Consider the following 22,570-nt stretch of genomic DNA (forward strand, 5'->3'; position numbering starts at 1 on the left):
GGGTCTTCGTTGCTTGCATGGACTTTCTCTAGATATGGAAAGCAGGGACTGCTCTCTAGACTTGGTGCACGGTCTTCTCATTGCAGTGGCTTTCCTTGTTGCGGAGCTCAGGCTACAGGGCACGTGGGCTTCAGCAGTTGCGGCACTCAGGCTCAGTAGTGTGGCTCCCGGACTTTAGAGGACAGTCTCAATTGTTGTGGCGAACTGTCTTAGTTGCTCCATGGCACATGGGATCTTCCCGGATCAGGGATCAAACCAGTGTCTCCTGCATTGGCAGACAGATTCTTTACCACTGAGCCACCAGGGAAGCCCCCTAATCGTATATTTAAGTGTCCCATTAAACGAAAACAACAATTGGGCTACAATAACCATTATGAGCTAGTGCGTCTTGACTGGTATTATGTTCTGAAATGTCATGCTTTTTTTAATGGTTGTTTTCCCAGGAGAGTTTATAGCTTTTGCAATTAGGCAGCCTTGTAAAGCATGGTTTTAAATGATTCTCAAGTTTCAAACTAACTGAGCATTTCAGACACCAATTTCCTTTGCTTAAAAAAAAAAAACTAATAGTAATGCCTTTCCTGTATCTTGGCTTCTTACAATTGACAAAGTACAATCCCATTTAGCATTTTATTGGTTCCTCTTTTCCAGACCCAGGTTACATGCTAGAAAAGGACTCAGGCTGCCAACTAAGTGAGAGACTCGGGCTAACACGAAGGCAAAAGGCTTTATTGGCAGGAGAGCAGACTGTTCTAGGAGATGCAGGCAGGCGAGGGAACCTGGCCAGACGCAGGGACCAAGGGAGGCTGGGCAGCTGAGAACACAGCCAAGAGCCTGTCACGGCCATCACCTAATTAGAGTGAATCTGCCAGCACTGCCAACCCCGGACATTCCTCAGGCTACTGGATTTTGTTTTCTTTTTAACTGAAATACAACTTAGAGTTAAATGCACAATTTTTGAAAATGTATTTGTGGTGGTGGGGGGGACTCACTGTGCCACATGACATGTGGGATCTTAGTTCTCCAACCTGGGATTAAATTCCCATGCCCTCTGAAGTGGAAGTATGAAGTCTTAACCACTGGACCACCAGGGAAGTCCCTAAAAGCAAACATTTTTAAAGTTTTTTTTCCTCATATATACTTTTTTTAAAATTGGAGTGCCAGTTGCTTTACAATGCTGTGATAGTTTCTGCTGTGGCAAAGCGAATCAGCTATATGTACACATGAAAAGTGAAAGTGAAAGTCGCTCAGTCATGTCCTACTCTTTGTGACCCCATGCACTATACAGTCCATGGAATTCTCCAGGCCAGAAGTCTGGAGAGTATGGCCGTTCCCTCTTCCACAGGATCTTCCCAACCCAGGGATCGAACCCAGGTCTCCCACATTGCAGGTGGATTCTTTACTGACTAATTCACAAGAGAAGCCCAAGAATACTGGAGTGGGTAGCCTATCCCTTCTCCAGCAGATATTCCCAACCCAGGGATCGAACTAGGGTCTCCTGTATTGCAGGTGGGTTCTTTACCAACTGAGCTATCAGGGAAGTCCATATACATACATATATCCCCTCTTTTTTGGATTTCCTTCCCATTTAGGTCACTGTAGAGCACTGAGTTCCCTGTGCTATATAGTATGTTCTCATCAGTTATATATTTTATACATAGCAGTGTATATATGTCAATCCCAACCTCCCAATTCATCCCCCCCGTCCCTCCCTGGAATACATATGTTTGTTCTCTACATCTGTGTCTGTATTTCTGCCTTGCAAATAAGTTCATCTACACTATTTTTCTGGATTCCCTATATGCCCAAATGCACAATCTTTAACATGCATGTCCCCCATATGTCTACACCCATGTAGTCATCATCTTGTTAAACACACAAAATGTTTCTAACAATGCAGAAGGCTTCCTCGTGTGCCCTTCCAACCCACCCATCAGTCCCTCTAAAAGGAAATCACTTTCGTGACTGATATATTGATATCTATATTGATGTAGATTAGTTTTGCCTGTTTTAGAGCTTATAACAGGTGGAAACATATAGTATCTACTCTTTTGTGTTTGAGGTTATTTTTTTTCCCTCTATCTGTTACTTTATCTCAGATGTCTCCATGTGGTTTCTTGCAGTAATAGTTCTTGGGAGGATTTTCTTTTTTTGGTTTCATTTGTTTTTTATTGTAAACACTCTGTTGAATGATTTTTCTATGTTGTTTCATCTATTCTGCTTGGTAGGTACATTTGGGTTGTTTCTAGTTTGGGGCTATGATGAATGATGCCTGTATCTGTCTTTTCATGGACATGTGCACTGACTTGTTTTGAGTGTTCTGAGTTGTCATGAAGTTGGTATAGATTTCACGATAGTAGATGTTCACTGATGGATTTTGTGTGTGTTTCAAAGCACATCATCAGACACGTGATCTGCTGTCACTTTTTTTCTTTAATATTTTTTTATTGAAGGATAATTGCTTTACAGAATTTTGTTGTTTTCTGTCAAAGGTCAACATGAATCAGCCGTAGGTCTCCCTTCTGAACCTCCCTCCCTTCTCCCTCCCCATCCCACCCCTCTAGGTTGACACAGAGCCCCTGTTTGTTTCCTGAGCCATAGAGCAAATTCCCGTAGGCTATCTATTTTACATATGATAATGTAAGTTCCCAGGTTACTCTCTCCATACATCTCACCCTCTCCTCCCCTCTCCCCATGTCCATAAGTTTATTCTCCATGTCTCTTTCTCTATTGCTGCCCTGTAAATAAGTTCCTTAGTACCATTCTTCTAGATTCCATATATATGTGTTAGAATGTGATATTTATCTTTCTCTTTCTGACTCACTTCACTCTGTATAATAGGTTCTCTAGGTTTATTCACCTCATCAGAACTCACTCAAATGCATTCCTTTTTATGGCTGAGTAATATTCCATTCTGTATATGTACCCAAACTTCTTTATCCATTCACCTGTCAATGGATATTTGGTTGCTTCCATGTTCTAACTATTGTAAATAGTGCTGCATTGAACAATGGGATATATGTGTCTTTTTCAATTTTGGTTTCCTCAGGATATATGCCTAGGAGTGGGATTGCTGGGTCATATGGTGGTTTTATCCCTAGTTTTTAAGGAAACTCCATACCATCTTCCATAGTGGCTGTATCAATTCACATTCCCACCAACAGTGCAAGAGCATTCCCTTTTCTCCACACCCTCTCCAGCATTTATTGTTTGTAGACTTTTTGATGATGGCCATTCTGACTAGTGTGAGGTGATATATCATTGTGGTTTTGATTGGCATATCTCTAATAATGAGCGATGTTGAGCATCTTTACATGTGTTTGTTAGCCATCTGTATGTCTTCTTTGGAGAAATGTCTGTTTAGATACTTTTCCACTTTTTGATTGGGTTGTTTGTTTTTCTGGCATTGACTTATATGAGCTGCTTGTATATTTTGGAAATTAATCCTTTGTCAGTTGTTTCATTTGCTATTATTATGTAACTGACAAATGGCAGTTACAAAATTAGGCAAATCATAATTAAAATAATGGAGTATACACACATACATATACACCCATGAGCAAAGTCAAAACAGTCCAACAAAAATAAAGTACAGTAGATTGACCTGGCGAACAAAGGAAAACAAAAATTATATATACCAGTTAAGAACAAAATAACTAAAGCATTAACTGGAAAACAAAACTAAAGCAAGGTGCCAAATGGGTAATAAAGCAATGAAAAAAAACTAACAAATATGTTGAGATGAAAGGAAAGATAGAATACACATGCAAAGTTAAATAGAGATAGATGAAGAAGATTTATACACATTAAAGATTAACTGCAAGTGGAAAAGCACAGTAGGAAAGGCAAGCAAAGGAATAAATGTAGAAAAAATATAATAGGTTTAAAAAAAATAGAATTAAAATCATAAAAAAGAGAAAAGAAAAAAAATAAAACAGAAGAAGAAAGGAAAAGGAAAAAAAAAGCAAAACTCCACAGAACTGCAAAAGCCCAATGCAGAGGCAGAGGTATATAGCAACAATAAAAAGGGTACTGGATTTACACATACATATATACACCCATAAGCAAAATCAAAACAGCCCAACAAAAATAAAGTACAATAGATTGACCCAGGGAACAAAGGAAACCAAAAATTATATCTACCAGAAGAAAAGTAACTAAAGCACAAACTCAAAAATAAAACTAAAGCAAGGTGCCACATGGGGAATAAAGCAATGAAAATAAAACTAACAAATATGTTAAGAGGAAAGGAAAGAAAGAAAAAAAAAGAAAGAATAGATATGCAAGGTTAAATAGAGGTAAATGAAGAAGATTTATATATATTAAAGATTAAGTGCAAGGGGAAAAGAACAGTAGTAAAAGCAAACAAAGGAATAAATGTAGAAATAATAATAATAGGTTTAAAAAAACTTTAAATTAAAATTAAAAAAAGAGGAAAGAAAAAAAGGAAAACACAGAACTGCAAAAGCCCAATGTAAAGGCAGAAGTTTATAACAACAATAAAAATGTGACTGAGAAAAATTTAAAAAGCTTAATTGGATTTCATAGTGCCAATAAAATCAACAACTACAACAGAGCAGGAGAAAAAGGGGAAAAAAAATCCAAAAGACTCTACAAAGCAAGTCAAAACATAAGAACAGTAAATGTTTCTCTTGAGTCTCTGCTGTCAGGGTCCTCTCCCTCGCTGGGAGTCCCAGTCCAGCTCGCCTCCCTAGGACGCCCTCCAACACTGTGCTGACCTCTGCACCTGCTGTGGGGGCAGCTCAGACTCTAATCTGGTCCTGCTCCTGTGTGCTCCTGCCTCCAATAGCTGCCTCCACGGCCATCAGAACCAGTGCGTTTCCTGTTGTGGGAGCTCTCAATGACCTTTTGTCTATTGCACAGACACAGAGTCTGCCTAGTTGATCGTGTGTGTTTAATCTGCAGCCTGTACAGCTAGGGGGAAGGTTTCGGGTCTCCTTCCTTAGCCACACTGCCCCTGGGTTTCAGTTGTGGCTTTATTTCCACTCTGCATGTGGGTCGTCCACTGGGGTTTGCTCCTGAGGCTTCCCTGGAGGACTTGGGTTCGCCCCTGTGAGGGCCAGGGGTAGAGGCGGTGCAGCTGCTTGGGTCACAGGCGTTCTGGCAGCAGCAGGTACTCACGGGGGTTGGTGGCTAGGGCAGCAGGAAATATGGTGCTCTAGAGGGTATGGCAACCAGTGTTGGCCAATACACTCCAGTATCCTTGCCTGGAGAACCCCCTTCCCTGACAGAGAAGCCTGGCAGGCCACAGTCTACAGGGCCGCAAAGAGTTGGATACTCTCAAAGTGACTCTGTGGGTATAGACATAAGACTTTTTTGCCTGTGGCAGCTCTGCCTCAGTGAGAGTTGACTGTGAAGGTGGCGCAGCTGCTTGGCTTGTGGGGACCCTGGTGGTGCCAACTGTGCAGGGACATGGACTGTCTCTGCCGCAGGAGTTATGGCCCTACCAGAGTCTTTTTTTTGAGCCTCTTGTAGCTGGCGCTCAGAAGGCCTCTTTGGCCAGTCTTTCTCTGTAGCTCCACCTGTTCAGGCACTTAGAGGGCTCCCTTGCCTGGGGTCCTTCTCTGTTGTTTGGTGCATCAGGCACATAGAGGGGGCACCCTGGCTGGGGTCCTACTCTGTATGTAGATCAGGCATCAGGCACTTAAAGGGGCTCCTGACTGGGGTCCTGCTCTGCAGTTCAGTGACAGGCGTTTGATGGACCAGCCTCTCTATTGTTCATCTGCGGATGCTGGCAGTGTGGGGAGAGAGGCTATGCTGAGGACCCCACCCCCTATGTGTGACTCAGCAGTATCGCCTTGCTTCCATGGCTGCCCAGCTTTCCTCCACAAGCATTTGCCACCACAGTCTCCCCTCTTACATCCCCTCGATCTGCAATCAACAGCAGTCCTTGCCCTGGGATTGCTCCACAATCCCTAAACTCCAGCTCCTGCACCTTCCAGGAGACCAGCGTTCCTGTCCGGGGCATGTATGGCTGCAGCAAGGACTGTCTGATTCTCATTCCATTTAGGCTGCCACAGATCAGCTGTTTCACTCTCAGCCTTAAATGTTTCTCCTCTGATTCAGACAATTGCCCCAATGTGGGGATCGGACCCCTGCTTTATTTCCCCCCACCCACCAAGGGCAGATCCAGTCCTACTAACACTCCGTTTATTCCCCCTAGTTCCTTCATCCTACCGAGTTTTGCATGGTTCTTTATATTCTTTTCCTCTGGTCAGGGACTCCTGTTCACTTTCAGCTGGTGTTCTGTATGCACTTCTGTGTCTGAAGCTGTATTCCTGATGTATCCGTGGAGAGAGATGTACTCCAAGTCCAACTACTCCTCCTCCATCTTCTTCTCTCCTCTGCTGGCACTTTTAAAAATAATTTTAAATAATTTTTTGGCTGCGTCACACAGTATGCAGGATCTTGGCTCCCTAACCGGGGATCGAACCTGTGTCCCCTGCAGAGGAAGCTCAGGCTAAAAGGCAGAGGCAGGCTTGGAGCCCTGAAAAGTTACCCCTCTCCCTTGCCCTTCCCACTGTAGTTCCAAAGCCACCTTTTCAGAATGCAGGAAAGGCCTTTTGTAAAGGAGTTTCCATTGGCACAAAGGAAGACACATATGTTTTGGAACAGGCAGCCCTCTGGCCTGGAGCAAGTAGCTTCACCTCTGAGCTTCTGTTTTCTGAAAATGAAATGTACTTATTATGAGGATACAAATGAGGTCATTAAAGTACCCAGCACAATGCCCAGCCTGTCTTAGGCAAGAGGGGAAATGTTTCTTCTCTTCCATTTCTGGACTCCGGTTTGGTTAACCATCTGTTGGATGAAGCATATGTGGATAATCAGAAGCAAGGTGGGGACTTCCCTGGTGGTCCAGTGGTTAAGACTCTGTGCTCTCAATGTAGGGGACGCAGGTTGGATCCCTGGTTGGAGAAGATCGTGCACACTGCTTGGAGGGAAAAACAAAAACAAAAATGAGGTGGGCAGTGCAGGGGAAGGAGAAGCAAGAGAAGCCTTTATCTATTTCCCAGTCATGACTGAGACCAGCTGCTGAGGTCTTAGGGAGTCAGGAAATAATAACCCCTTTCTTCTCTCTGGACTATAGAACCAGTGGAGAAATGAGGTACACAGAGAAAGGGTACACAGTATCATCTTGATGACTGATAAAACAGATGGCAGATCAGGGCTTTAGACTTCTGACCATAAGGGTCTGCTAACACTCTTTGCTCCTTTAGACCTAAGGACAGTCCAGCCCAGGGACAGTTTGGGGTGTGCAGCAGGCATGCCAGCCAGGCACATGCTCTATGAAGCTCAATCTGACTACTCTTATTTGAAATGGCAGCATCCCACAGAACGGGAGAAAATATTTGCAAAAAGCACATCTGATAAGGGATTAATTGAGAATATACAAAAATCTCCTAAGACTTGTCACCACCACCAAAAGCACCAATTCAAAAATGGTCAAAGGGCTTGACAAACGTTCCTCCAAAGAAGTGACGCTATTAAAGAAGATCTATAGATGGCCAACATGCACATGAAAATATGCTCATCATCTCTAAACATAAGGGAAATATAAATCATAACCTCAATATCACTTCGCACCCATTAGGATAGCTATTATAAACAACAACAACAAAACAGAGAACAGTAAGTCATGGCGAGAATATGGATAAACTGGAACCTGGTGCACTGTTGGTGGGAATATAAAAAGGTGCAGTTGCTGTGGGAAAGAGTATGGTTATTCCTCAAAAGATTAAATGCATAATTACCATATGATCTGGCAATTCCATTTCTGGGTATGTATACAAAAGAATTAACAGCAGAGACTCACCCAGATATTTGTACACCCATGTTCATAGCAGCATGATTCACAAAAACCAAAGATGGAAACAACCCAGATGTCTGTTGACAGATGAATGGATAAACAAAATGTGGCATGTGCATGCAATGGAGTATTATTCAGCTTTAAAAAGAAGTGAAATTTTGACACATGCTACAGTATGGATGAACTTTAAGGACATTTTGCTAAGTGAAATAAACAAGTCACAAAGGAACAATTTCTATGTGATTCTGCTTACATTAGTAACTAGGAGTAAATTATAGAGCCAGAAAGTAGAATGGTGGTTCTCAGGGGCTGAAGATGGTGAGAAAATGGAACGTTGGTTTTATGGACTTCCCTAGAGGCTCAGAGAGTAAAGAATCCACCTGCAATGCAGGTGAATCCCAGATTCGATCCCAGGGTCAGGAAGATCCCTTGGAGGGGGGAGTGGCTACCCACTCCCGTATTCTTGCCTGGAGAATCCCACGGACAGAGGAGCCTGGTAGGCTACGGTCCATGGAGTCACAAGGAGTTAGACATGACTGAGCAACTAACACTTTCACTTTTCAGTGTTTAATGGGTATAGAGTTCCAGTTTGTGGGGATGGAAAAGTTCTGGAGATGGACGATGGTGATGGCTGCACAACAATATGAATATACTTGAATTCCAGTGAACGTACACTTAAAAATTACTAAAATGGTACATTTTGTTGTGATGCATGTGTGCCTGCTAAGTTCCTTCAGTCATGTCCAATTGTGTGACCCTGTGGACTATAGCCTGTCAGGCTCCTCTGTCCATTTGTTGTCTATATTTTATACACACACACACACACAAATGTCAGCCTTGGTTCCACCCCATGCCACTCCTTCTGATCTCCCTTCCTCTGGCCTGTGGGGTTTTTTTTTTTTTTTGCTCCGTGGACCTCATGACCTATAATATATTATGTAATTTACTAATTTTCTACACTTATTTTTCCCTTTGTAAGCTTTACAAGGACAGAGACTTCTGTGTCTTCTGTTTATTTCTTTTGTTCACTGAGATAGTCTAAGCACCAAGAACAGTGCCTGCATATAGCTGGTGCTTAGTAAACATTTGTCAAATGAATGAATCTCAATAAGTCCTTGATGGATACATGAATCAAAAGAGGGCAGGAGGGACAGGTGGGACAATGCTGTCACCTGACTTCCTGGTACCATTTTCTATGCAGAGGTCATTAGAGGTGCCACAGAAGCCCATTCTACACTTGGGTTCAGTTAGGTACGGATGACAGCAATGATTTTTCCAGTCTAAGGAGAAGCCTGGCTCAGAGCCACAGTCAGAGAAAATAGCAAATCCAACAGGAGAGGAATCTTAGCTCGCCATCTCAGAAAAATGTGCGATTCACCTGCTTTATCTTTTTATAGCATTTACCCTCAAGGAAAAACTTGTTCAACTTACAGTTTTAAAAAAGAAAGTCTTTGTGTTTTCTAGCAATATCACTAGTGGATTTCATCAATCTTTTCCCAACTGATACCTAGTTGTATCCAATGGGAAACAACAGTAAAGTATTGAGGTGAAGAGAGGGCCATGGATTGAATGACCTATTGGATTTAACACAAAACATACTTTCTGAATGACATTTAAAGAAATATCTTGAAGGTTTCAGATAAATATTGTGAAGGTACTTAACTCTGTTGGGAAATTTTTCTGGATGGGGAGGGTATGATTTCCTGGGGTGCGGAGGTCTCGGGGGATCAGGATTTATTCCTGGCTTTAGCATTTTACCACTGTCTCTCTGCTAAAATAACCTTCCCTGTCAGATCTCAATTTTATCATCTGAACAGAAAGGGGACTGGGGGCCCAGGGGAAGTGTTAGACGGTCTCTAGGGTTTCAGAGCTATGTTTGCACAGTGATCACGCTGTTTTTGCTTAGTGTGTGGGTTGGAGACCAGAATGGCAAAGAATTCTAAAGATGTTTCTATTGCCGTTTACATCCTGCGTTTGGATTTGGGGTGACTGATGGAAAGTGAGGGGACAGGAGTTCCCTCAAAGGTACTCCTTGTGGACACCCCTGCAAAGGGGGGACCTCGGCAAAAGCCATGGGGCGATGGAGGTGGCTCCAGTTTGTAGCACTGGGGGCTCTGGGAGATATCAGTCTGGATGCCTGTTTTGTGCCAAGTGGGAGGGCTTCAAGGGCAGAAGACAACCACAGAGAGCTTGGAGGAGATGAAGCTGAGAGGTCTGTTCAGAGCTCACGTGAGACCTCCTTGAGGATCCCCCCAAAATAACTGCATCCGATTCTGAGGACAAAGAGGTGAGATTTGCTTGGGCAAGTGAAGACAACCAACCCATGAAATCTGAGAGCTGACTGTAAATGTAAATGGGGTGAGGGCTAGAAAATTCATTTCCGGGTGCGAATTGATGAACTTTTAAACCACACAAATGAAAAGATATTACAACTGTTGAAATAGCTCAACGGCCGCTCCATGTGTAGTAGACATTTCAGGCAATCATTTGATTGCGGTTTGGGCCACGTAGGAAGTGTGTGGTTAAACAGGCTGACTTTGGGTTTATAGCTGAGTTAAAAAACATAATGGATATTTGGATTCATTTCAGGATTCTGCAAATTTGGGTCCACATCCTAGAAAAAACAATCCTGTTCTCTTCTGCACTGGTCAGGTGCCACTTGGAGAATTTGTGTACTTCTAAGAGCTCTATTTTAAAAGGATGTGAATAAACAGCCATGGGGTCAGACAAGAGCAAAGGAGTGGAGGGAAGGATCTAGAAATCTGTTATTTGTAGACTTTCCTAATGGGCCAGTGGTTAAGACTCCATGCTTCCAATTCAAGGGGCGATGGGTTTGGTCCCTGGTTGGGGAACTAAGATCCCACATGCCCCAAGGGGCAGCCAAAAGAAAGAAAAGAAAAGAAATCTGTTATTTGAGAAATTGTGAATATTTGGGGATACTATGTTTGAGTGTTTAAAGAGCTATTGGGTTGTGAAAAGAGTTGGGGTGTCCTGTATTGTTCCAGAAGGTAGAATAGAATCACAGGAAGAAAAACTCTAAGGGCAGAGACCTTGGCTCTATTTAAGGAACAACTTTTGATCTGATTCGTTCTTCCAAGGAGGCTGGCCTGATTTAGGAACGGAGTCCTTCAGGTCCATTTGGGGCAGGGTCTGTTAGCTGTGGGAGTTGGGGGCAGAGACAGCCACTGGGGCAGAGACACGCCGATTCCGAGTCCGTGAGGGAGAGCAGTACCCAGACCACAGGCAGGAATGGAGAAGAAAAATGGGAGCAGGGCCAAGCCTCAGGAGCCAGACGGAGATAGACGGAGAGCTAGCAGGGTTGGCGGAGCCTCAGCTGGCCGTCACCCATCAGTGGCTTTATGGAATATGTGCAGAGCCATTATCTTAAAGACTCCAAGTTATAATAGAGGCCATGAGCTGGTCTCTGGCAAAGTCATCGTGTCAGGAAATGCTCTGATTCCACAAGCGTTCAACAGATGCCTGGTGACCGTCCATACTTTCATTGGTTCAACTCTTTTAATTTTTAATCATGGTATGAATAAAATATGCATAACATACTATTTACCATCTTAAATACGGTGCCATATTAAAGTGTACATTTCAGTGGTATTAAGTATATTCATTTTGTTGTACAATCCCCGTCCATCTCACCATCATCCATCTCCAGAACTCTTTCTATCTTGTACACCAGAGACTCTGGGCCCGTTAAACAATAATTCCCCATTACCCCTCCTCCTAGTCCCTGGCAATCCCCATTTGACTTTCTGTTTCTATGAACTTGGCTCCTCTAGGTACTTCTGAAGTGGAATTATATAACATTTGTCTTCATGTGACCATCTTATTTCACTCAGAATGTCCAAGGTTCTTCCATGCTGTGTAGCATGTATTAGAATTTCCTTTCTTTTTACACCTGACTAATATGTGTACAAGGGCTTTCCTGGTGACTCAGATGGTAAAGAACCTGCCTGCAATGCAGGCGACCTGGGTTCAATCCCTGTCAGGAAGATCCCCTGGAGAAGGTAATGGCAACCCACTCCAATATTCTTGCCTGGAGAATCCCATCGACAGAGGAGCTTGGTGGGCTACAGTCTGTGGTGTTGCAGAGTCAGACATAACTGAGCGACTAAGCACACACAATATATGTACCAACCAAGTTTCATTTATTCATTCAGCCATCAGTGTACACTTGGATCAACTGGATTGGATCAATTAATCCCATAATGGATCGATTTTGTACCAGGCCCTCTGGTAGGCACTGAAGTTAGTTAATACAATGATGATGACTTTCAGGGACCTCACAGGATCCATGGGAGTTGGGGGGAAAGGCTGGGGAGAGCTAAAGTTGGCAGATATGTTAACCAATTTTAATAACACTTTTTGAATAATAATAGTATGATACATCTGAACCACAAGGGAAGCCCAAGAATACTGGAGTGGGTAACCTATCCCTTCTTCAGCAGATCTTCCCAACCCAGGAATCGAAGCAGGGTCTCCTGCACTGCAGGCAATACAAAGCCTGTATCAGATATCATGGGTACACCATGAAGGAAGACATTGGTTTTAGGGATTATGGAAAGGGAAGGGAGAAAATATTTTTTAAAGAAGGCAGTGTCTGAGCTGATGAGATCAATATGGCTAAAGAACCTTTGAATCTGGACAACCTTGCAGCCAGTGGCTCCTGAAAGCTGGACTGGCTGGTTGCATCTAACTTCTTGGGATAGCTTTCAAAAAATAGTGATCCTAGGTTCCAAGCCCCAAAGTTCTGATTCAGTTAATCTAGGGTGGAGGGTATGAGTCTCTTTTGAACAGTCCCTCCTGGTGATTTTATTGTATCAATCATGTTGGCAGGCACTGGGGAAACACTGAGGTTATAAATTCAAGTTTACATTTTAGCTAAAATCCTCTGACCTCACTGTGGAGGGGGCAGGAACAAGGAGTTAAAAAAAATCCAAGGCAGAGAAACTAGTTCCAGACCATGAGTACAATATTCCATGGACTGGAGATGCTGATGACGATCATATGTAGTGTATTCATCCCTCCATTCATTCAAATGATTTTTGGTACACAGCTACTTTTTGTTACCTGCACTGGGCTCTCTTTCCATTTCTAAGATCCTATATCCTATTAATCATATTTGAAGGTGCTTTGGCCAATAGGATGTGGCAGAAATAAGGTTGTGTGAGTTCTGAACCTAGGCCATAAGAGTTCTTGCAGCTTCTTGCAGAACCTTGCTGCTCTGTCAACAAACCTGACCTCACCTGCTAGAGAAGGAACAACTATATAAAATAGAGATAAGCCATTCATTGACCTGGAAGATGACCACAAGGTATGAGTGAACCCAACTGAAATCAGAGGAAAACAACCTACCTGATTCCAGCCATGTTGCCAACCCACAGAGTTATTTAGCTCATTATGGGCTAAATGGTGGTTTTTAAGCCACTAAGTTTCAGGGGTGTTTTTAATGCAGCAGAAGCTAACGGATACACTCTCCTGGGCCCTGGGGCCTTTATACATGCTGTTCCCTCTGTTTAGAACACACTTTTCTCTTTCTTGTCTCATTGACTCCTACCCACCACAGCTTGGCAAAATTTACCCTCATCTTGATTAGGTTAAATCTCTTCATTTTAAGCTCACATTGTACTTTTTGCCTCTCTGGTAGCACTGCAATCTCTCTAACTTTACATATATCTGTTTATAATGTTTGATCATGGTCTTTCTTCCCTATTAGACTATAAGCTTCATGAGTCCAGGGACAATGTCTGTCTTGTTCATCATTACATTTCAGCACTTAGTATAGTTCCTAGCATATAGTAAGTGCTCACTAAATATTTGTGGAATGAAACAGTATGCTATTGGCAGGGGTGGGGGAGTTCTTCTTTAAAATAATAACCCTCATAGCAGTCTTCTCCTCCCACTATCCCAGGAATTAAAAACTAAGTAAGTCACTGAATAAGAATGTGTCTTGTAATTTTTAAAGGACTGTACAAATGTTAGTTCTTAATTGTTAGTGTTATTATTCTGGGTTGGCAACAGCTGGCTTTGGGGGAATCCTCTAGCTTTCTCATTCCCCTAAAATGGCCCCAGGCAGTTTCCTAGCAGCTACAATTGTGGCTGGATGAGCAATTTACATGCTGAAAGTCTCGCCTAGAGTTATAACACAGATATGTAAATATCTCTGTAGCAACAACCTAGCAAAGCATCTCCAGGCTGTTTAATTACAGAACTTGGTGGTAATGATACCAATGCTGAGTTCAATTAAGGACTATTTACAAAACCAATGAGGGAGGACTTTTCTGCCTTTTCTGAAACAGTAGGAACTGACTAGAGGGACCTGTTATTTTACAGCATAAATCTACAGCTCAGATACACCATAAATTCCATAGATTTAGAGTCTGCAACTCCATGCCCTATTTTGATCTCCTGGAGCTCAGATTGCAGACAGCACAAGTCTAATTAGTGAATCATTCCAGAGACAGAGCCTCTGTGTACAACTTGTCCAAGCCTCGGTTTCTTCATCTGTAAAATGTACACATAATGGCCTTATACTGCCTGTTTATTTTGAGGCTAGCTGAGATAATCATTGGAAAGCACCGTTAGAATCATGAGAACAGTGCCCGGCATCCAGTAATCATTCAATACATTTTAGCTATTAATGGTTATTATCATCACCGGTAATCATCATTGGAAAAAACCCTGATGCTGGGAAAGATTCAGGACGGGTAGAGAAGGGGGCAATAGAAAACGAAATGGTTGGGTGGCACTATCAACTCAGTAGACGTGAGTTGGAGCAAATTCCAGGAGATAAAGAAGAACAGGGAAACCTGTGGTGCAGTCCACGGGGTCGCAAAGAGTCAGACATGACTGAGTGACTGAACAACAAAAAAATCAGTTACTGCTATTAACACACATAGCTGCTTCCAACCAGGACAATGTATTATACCAGCTTGAGAAGCCTGCTGGGAAATCCTCTTGACCGATTTTACTTACTCAGGAAGTGAGTGGGTTTTTTCACACAGCTGATGGGCGGCGATGTTTCATAAAGTATTCAAGCAGTCATTCATGAGACATGGGTTGAATACACTATGTATGGTGCTGGGAGTGTAGAGGCAAGTAAGAGCACCCCTGCCCTAGGTCTACAGGGGAGCGTTGAGGTTCACTGCAGTAAAGTCTCCTTCAATATTGATCTCCATATGCTGTGGGCATATAGAGAGAAGTCAACCCCACCCCAAAAGGTCAAGGAAGGTTTGCTCTGGGCCACCTGGGATTCTCAGGTGGAGGAGAGGATGAAACTCATATTGTTGTTGCTTATTCGCTAAGTCGTGTCTGACTCTTTCCAAAACCATGGACTGCCTGCAGCCCGCCAGGCTCCTCTGTCCATGGGATCATCCTGGCAAGAATATGAGAGTGGGTTGCCATTTGCTCCTCCAGGGGATCTTCCCAACCCAAGGATCAAACCCAAGTCTCCTGCATTGGCAGGAGGATTCTATACCACTGAACCACCAGGGAAGCCTGAAGCCCTTATTAACTTCACTCAAAACAGAAGAGGACATTCCTTCCTTCCTTAAGAGATTGTGGCAATGACCTATTTATCTGAAACATTTTGTCACAAAGCTCCATTATACCTGGAAACAAAGCTTTCAAAATTAATCATCTAAGGAGAGAAAGCATTTCCCCTGATGTTCAGCATCTCCAGAGGGAGTGCCCTCGGGTGTTCATCTTACTGGACCCTTTCAGGTTCAGCTTTGGCAAAGAGGAGTTTTGTTAGCTGTGTGATGAGGAAGACCTCGTCACATCTCACATTCTTGTGACCTGGAATCAAGGGGCAGCTCCAGGACTGACAAAGACTAGATACAATACAGGGACCAGTTTTTCAGGAGAAATAGCTCCCTGGGCATCAGAGAACCTGGATTCTGTCTCTGATGATGCTTGCCAACCATATGCAACTGTGCTCCAGCCATTAACCTTTCTGAGAATTGGTGAGTCCAACTTGGGAAGGTTTAACAGCTATTCCCAGCTCGGGGAGGGGACTTACTGCTCACCACATGCTTCTGTCTGTTCCTCTCGTCTGCTCTCTGCAAGAGCTCTCCCAGCTGGAAAAACAAAGAAATGAACAAAAATCCTCCCTGGAGTCCCTCTAAGCTTCATGTTAATATTCTGTCTCTCCCCTTCATTGCTCTGGAGCTTGAAAAATAATAATTTTTAAGACACTGATATCACAATATTAAAAAAGGAAAAAACACTGAATATCATGTGCAAGAATTTGGTATGGCTTAATCCATTTAATCTTCCTAATAACTTCATGATATGGGTACTTTTATTATCCCCATTTTATAGCCAGGAAACTGAGGCTTAACACTTGAAGCGAGTACCAAAATCACACTGCTAGTAGATGAGCCAGAATTTAAACCCAGGCTACTGACTGCAGTGCAGTTCTTTACAAAAAAATTTTTTTTTTATTTTGACTGTTTATTTGGGGGTTTTTTAGGTTGAGCTGAGCAGCATGTGGGATGTTAGTTCTTCTACGAAGAATTGAACCCAAGTCCTCTGCATTGGAAACGCAGAGCCTTAACCACTGGACCTGGGAAGTCCCTGCAATGCAGTTCTTGTGTTGTATGTTCAGTCACTTCAGTCATGCCCAACTCTTTGCAACCCTGTGGACTGTAGCCCACCAGGCTCCTCTGTCCATGGGATTCTCCAGGCAAGAATACTGGAATAGGTTGCCTGCCCTCCTCCAGGGGATCTTCCCGACCGAACCCATGTTTCTTACGTCTCCTGCATTGGCATGTGGGTTCTTTTCCACTCGTGCCACCTGGGAAGCCCCAATGCAGTTCTTAAGCACTTGAATCAGCACGTCAATTTCCATTCTTTCCTTACCTCCTCTCTGCACGTCCCCACACCCTAGAATGTTTTCTTCTTGCACAGAGGATCTCCAGCTCGTCCAAAAGGGAACTTCTTGTAAGGGATATTTGTTAGATTTTGGTGCATAGTGTCCATTTCCTCTTCCAAAAAGCATTTAGTTTCCTGTAGAATGACCTCCTCCCCATTGGCTGAAATCAAGACCCTTGCTTCCTCCTGCCTCAGGAACAGGGGAATGACACAGGCTGGAATTTGACTTGTAAGCAGCAAGGTCAAGGAGCCTGGAAGACTTTGGCATTCTGTTCAATCCATCTGAACAGGTGCCAACAAATTCAGTAATCAAGATAAAAAATATTTTAATGCAATCCTTTTTTTTTTTTTTTGCAATCCTTTTAAAAAGAAAAATTAATGCAAAAATTCCAAGATGAACAACATTTCAAAATGTTACATAAAGACAAGGTCAGTATGGCTGAATTTTTTTTTCCTTTTGCCTTGGGCTCCAGTGTGGCTGGACATGGCAGGGCTGACCATTCACCATCGTGAGGGCTCCCGTGTCTTGCCCTCCAGCCCGTTGTACCTGCCTCACACTCGGTTTCCTGGCACTGATGGATGCACAGGGTTCATGGAGCTCTGCTTTGGCCCCCGTGGTTTTCTGCACTTTAGAGGCTCTTTCTCCTCCCCTCCTACCTTACTGATAAATTCACCTTCTTTCACCTCCTTCTCTATGTGTCAGTTTCTTCATCTAGAAAATGGGGATAATAAGTGGTACCCTGTGAGCATTGTTGTTGTTCAGTCACTAAGTTGTGTCCAACTCTTTGCAACCCCATGGACTGCAGCATGCCAGGCTTCCCTGTCCTTCACTATCTTCCAGCGTTTGCTCAAACTCATTTCCATTGAGTTGGTGATGTCATCCAACCATCTCGTCCTCTGTCATCCCCTTCTTCTCCTGCCTTCAATCTTTCCCAACATGAGAGTCTTTTCTAGTTCAATCGGCTCTTCACATCAGGTGGCCAAACTATTGGAGCTTCAGCTTCAGCAGCAGTCCTTCCAATGAGTATTCAGGGTTGAGAGCACTAAATGAGCCTTACTATCTGCATAGCACCTGACAGATGAGCACTCACTGGGCACATCAACATCACTGTCACCCTCCCCAGATACAGTCATCTGCTGTCATGCCTCTCATCGCCCAAAGTTCAGGACTGTTGCTTAAAGCCGGCTGGCTGAAAAACTCACACCGCTTCCCTATCTACACTTCTGATCACCCAAATGTGAGATACAGATGCCTTATCCTCCAGCTGCTCAGTAAATGCAAGTGTTGTCTGGGCTTTTGGCTCTCCGCTCCCTTCTTCTCCCTATCACTCTCTCCAGGCCCTCTGATAGCTGTCCATGGCTTCAAGGCTGACCTCTTATCTGTGATATGGGGTTGGCCAAAAATTGTGTGTGAGTACTTCCCTAACATGTTATGGAAAAACCCAAATGAACTTTCGGGCCAACCCAATCCATCTGGTCCAAGCCCAGACTTCCAAATGCTCAGTGGGGGTCTCAGCTGTGCTTACACCCCACTTCGAGCATTACTAATGATAGCGTGTGACCGATGACTGATTGCTAACTGGGTAGTCCATAGTAAGCCAAGTGCTTTACCTGGATTATTTCCTTGCAACCTCTCAAAAACCTCATTCTACGGAGGAAAGATAAAATAAAATAAAACATTAAAACAACAACAACGAAACCAGTGGGGTCTTGAGACCAGGATTTGAACCCAGACAATCTGACTCTGCAGCTGGGAATAGGGGCTCCTGCTAAAAAAGATTATCTAAAGCTGCAGCTTTTTAAAGAGTGAGTTTTAAGTTAACTGGCGAGAAGAGCAGCAGTCCTCAATGAGGGGCAATGTGCAACGTCTGGAGGCATTTTTGGTCGTCAGAGATGGGAGGACGCTATGCATTTGGTGGGTGCTCCTAAACACCCTATAACGCATGAGAAGCTCCCACAGCAGAGAACTGTCGGGTCCAACGTGTTGATAGCGCCAAGGATGAGAAACCCTGCTTTATGGCTATGAAGCAAGACTGGGAGGAGCTCATAAAGAGGGTTAACTTTTTAGGAGCTTCCTCCCCTGCTCACCAACTGCGCAGTGCCCTCCTCCTCCTCGCTTCCCACCACCTTCAAGCCCACCCCCCACCCCGCCCCCCACCTCCCAGCCCAGCAAAGGCGCAAACTCTTAGCGCCACCCACTCGGCCTTCCCAGCACAAAGCACAAACAGGAACTCATTATCTTCCTCCTCAAATCCTTCCCTCCCCTGCTCTTTATCATGGTTAAAAATACCACCCTCCTCCTCACAGGTGAGCATCATTGTCCCCACCACTGCCCCCCCCCCCCCCCCCCACCATCCAACCATCAGTCACCAAGCTGTGTCTCTCCCGGCTCTCCAAAGCCCCTCCTGCACTCCCTCTCCTTTCCATCCTCACTAACCTACTTTGGGCCAAAATAGCCTCTTATGCTATTTCTTTTCCAGTTATGAGACTGAAGTCACTTTTTATTCATCTACACGGGGATGCATTCATTTCGCCCAGAGCAGGAATGTCATATGGAATTACCTGTGCGAGCCCACCCAAGTCCTAGCCTGGGAATCCAGGAGACATTCCTGATGGAATCTGAGCATTCTGTTCCCTTCCCTCTTGTTGTCTACTCCAGTGGGCGAGGTGGTCCCTGGGGGCCAGAGCTCATCCCCTCCCACCTCCCACCTTCTCACCCTCAGGACCTGTTCCATGAGGGACCCCGCCCTTCCCCTTCAACCTCTCCCTCCTTACTGGGACCTTCCCATCAAGCACAGATGCTCACTCACCCACTCTCCTAGAAGGATCCTCCACCCTTGCCTCCCACGAGCTAGACTGCCATGTTTCTGAAAAGAATTGTCTATACTTGCTGTCTCCCACTCACTCTTCAACCCACTGCCATCTGGCTTCCAATCCCTCTACTCCATTGAGGCAGTTCTGGCAAAAGTTACCAGCCTTCTAACTGTCAAATAAAATAGGCACTTGCTTTCCTTCCTTGGCTGGATCTTCTGTGACATTTGAGAGGGTTGGCCACTGCTTTCATTTAGAAGCAATTTCTTCCTTTGACCTCAGGTATTCCTTCCATTTCTGTTCCTGGACATCTCCCTTTCCTCCTGGGGTCAGTCTGCTTTGTGGGTATCCCATCCTCTGCAGCCTACAGTGTCCCTCAATCTTGATCCCAGTATCTTCTCACTCTGCATATTCCCCATGGATGAATTCATCTGCAGCTTGCACCCATAGTTCTAACCACCAGGCGAGAAAGTAGAGGATGGTGGTTAAGAGCCTGTACTCCAAAACTCCTCTGTGAACCAAGTGTTTGACCTTGGGCCAGCTAGTCAACATTTCTGTGCCTCAGTTTCCTCAATTGTAAAATTGTGCAAAGCATTCAAGTCTCATTGCTTTCCATGACCAAACATGCAGTTTCCTCAGACCATGCTGAACCTTGTAGAGCTACCAGATGTATTACATGCTCCCACTCAGGCTTGGTCTTTGCTCAGACACAGAGCAAATGGTGCCTGGTCAGTATTTGTGAATAAATGAATGACTGCTGACCTGGCTTGGGTCTCCCCAGAAACAAATCTCGAGAAAAGGAACTGGGTGCAGCTAGCTCCAACATTTTGGCCACCTGATTCGAAGAGTTGACTCATTGGAAAAGACCCTGATGTTGGGGAAGATTGAGGGCAGGAGGAGAAGGGGATGGCAGAGGATGAGAAGGTTGGATGGCATCATTGACTCAATGGACATGAGTCTGAGTAAACTCCGGGAGACAGTAAAGGACTGGGAAGCCTGGTGTGCTGTGGTCCATGGGGTCAGTGGCAAAGAGTTGGACACAACTTAGTGACTGAAAAACAAGTTTATTTGGAAGGTGATTGACTCCAAGCAGAACAAATGAGGAAGTGAGAGAGTAAGGCTGGGAGGAGACAAAAGGCATAGTGAATTGATGAAAGTTATGCCTGGGGGCAATGGGACTCAACTCCACTGGGGGTCCTCTGTTGAAAGCACTTGAGGACTGTCCCCCTTAGGGATAGAAGACTGGGACTTCATCCACTGATTGGTTGGAGGCTGCCCCAGGGCTGTTAGGCACTTCTGGTCTGGGCAAGATTCTGCAGCCTTAGAGAAAAGCCCAGGCAGAGAGGAGGAGACAGGCATCAAACTGTAGCTTGCAGATGAACTCACAGTGGGGTCCAGGGGACCAAGAACTGAGGATCACCAACTCTGTGCTTTTTGTTCTGGCTCCCAGACCTGTGTTCCCTTATCTACCTAGATAAGTTCCACCTCTTCCTAGAAAGTTAGTTTCAGAGCACCCACTTCTTGGAAGTAGTTTCTAACCCCTTCCAAAATTCATATGTTGAGATACCCTAACCAGCAATGTGATGCTGTTTGGAGGTGGGCCTTTAGGGGGTGATTAAGTCATCAGAATGGATGGGGTTCTCATGAATGGGATTAGTGACCTTATAAGAGAAATAGCAGAGCAACCCCTTGCCCCTGTAAGAAGATGGTCATCTGTGAACCAGGATGAGGGGTCTCACCAGACACAGAATCTGTCAGCATCAGACTTCTCAACCTCTAGAACTGTGAGAAATAAATGTGGGCCTGAACTAAGATACCCACTCCCTACTGATTTGGGAGGACTTCCCTGTGACACCACGAGCATACCTCTGTAAGAATAATCATTTCTCTGCTTTCTAAATAGAACTTACTTGGAGGGCAAGAACAGTACATCTTTGCAAATCTATTGCCCAGAAGATTTTTGAGCACGTAACTAGTGACTTTTTTTTTAGTTGGCTGTGCTGCATGGGCTTTTTTCTCTAGTTTCAGCGAGCTGGGGCTAGTCTCTAGCTGTGATGCGTGGGCTTCTCACTGCGGTGGCTTCTCTTGTTTTGGGAGCAAGGGCTTTAGGGCATGCGGGCTCAGTAGCGTGGTGCACTGGCTTAGTTACTCTGAGGCATGTGGAATCTTCCTAGATCAAACCCGCATCTCCTGTATTGGCAGGCAGATTCTTTACCACTGAGCCACCAGGGAAGCCCTTAACTAGTGATGGCTTTAATGAATTCAAGTTCATCTTTCTCAGAGTTCTGCCCAGAGTCAGTTCAGCTCAGTCAGTTCAGTCGCTCAGTCGTGTCCGACTCTCTGCGACCCCATGAACCGCAGCATGCCAGGCCTCCCTGTCCATCACCAACTCCCGGAATTTACTCAAACTCATGTCCATTGAGTCGGTGATGCAATCCAGCCTTCTCATCCTCTGTCGTCCCCTTCTCCTCCTGCCCCCAATCCCTTCCAGCATCAGGGTCTTTTCCAATGAGTCAACTCTTCGCATGAGGTAGCCAGTGTATTGGAGTTTCAGCTTCAGCATCAGTCCTTCCAATGAACACCCAGGACTGATCTCCTTTAGGATGGACTAGTTGGATCTCCTTGCAGTCCAAGGGGCTCTCAAGAGTCTTCTCCAACACCACAGTTCAAAAGCATCAATTCTTCGGCACTCAGCTTTCTTCACAGTCCAACTCTCACATCTATACATGACCACTGGAAAAACCATAGCCTTGACCAGACGGACCTTTGTTGGCAAAGTAATGTCTCTGCTTTTTAATATGCTATCTAGGTTGGTCATAACTTTCCTTCCAAGGAGTAAGTGTCTTTTAATTTCATGGCTGCAATCACCTGACCAGAGTAAGTGGTCAATAAATGTAGGCTCCTTTCCTTTCCCTCCAACTCAGAGTTTGCCTTCTAACTTAGGAGGGGACTCACTGAGCAAGTGTAGAATGTGATACATTCTTTAAATGAATGGAAGTGCTGCAGGAGCACAAAGGAGGGTGCAATTAGCTAGGACTGTATCAATGA

Source organism: Cervus elaphus, chromosome 21 (assembly GCF_910594005.1).
Source record: "Cervus elaphus chromosome 21, mCerEla1.1, whole genome shotgun sequence".
Lineage (NCBI taxonomy): Eukaryota > Metazoa > Chordata > Mammalia > Artiodactyla > Cervidae > Cervus > Cervus elaphus.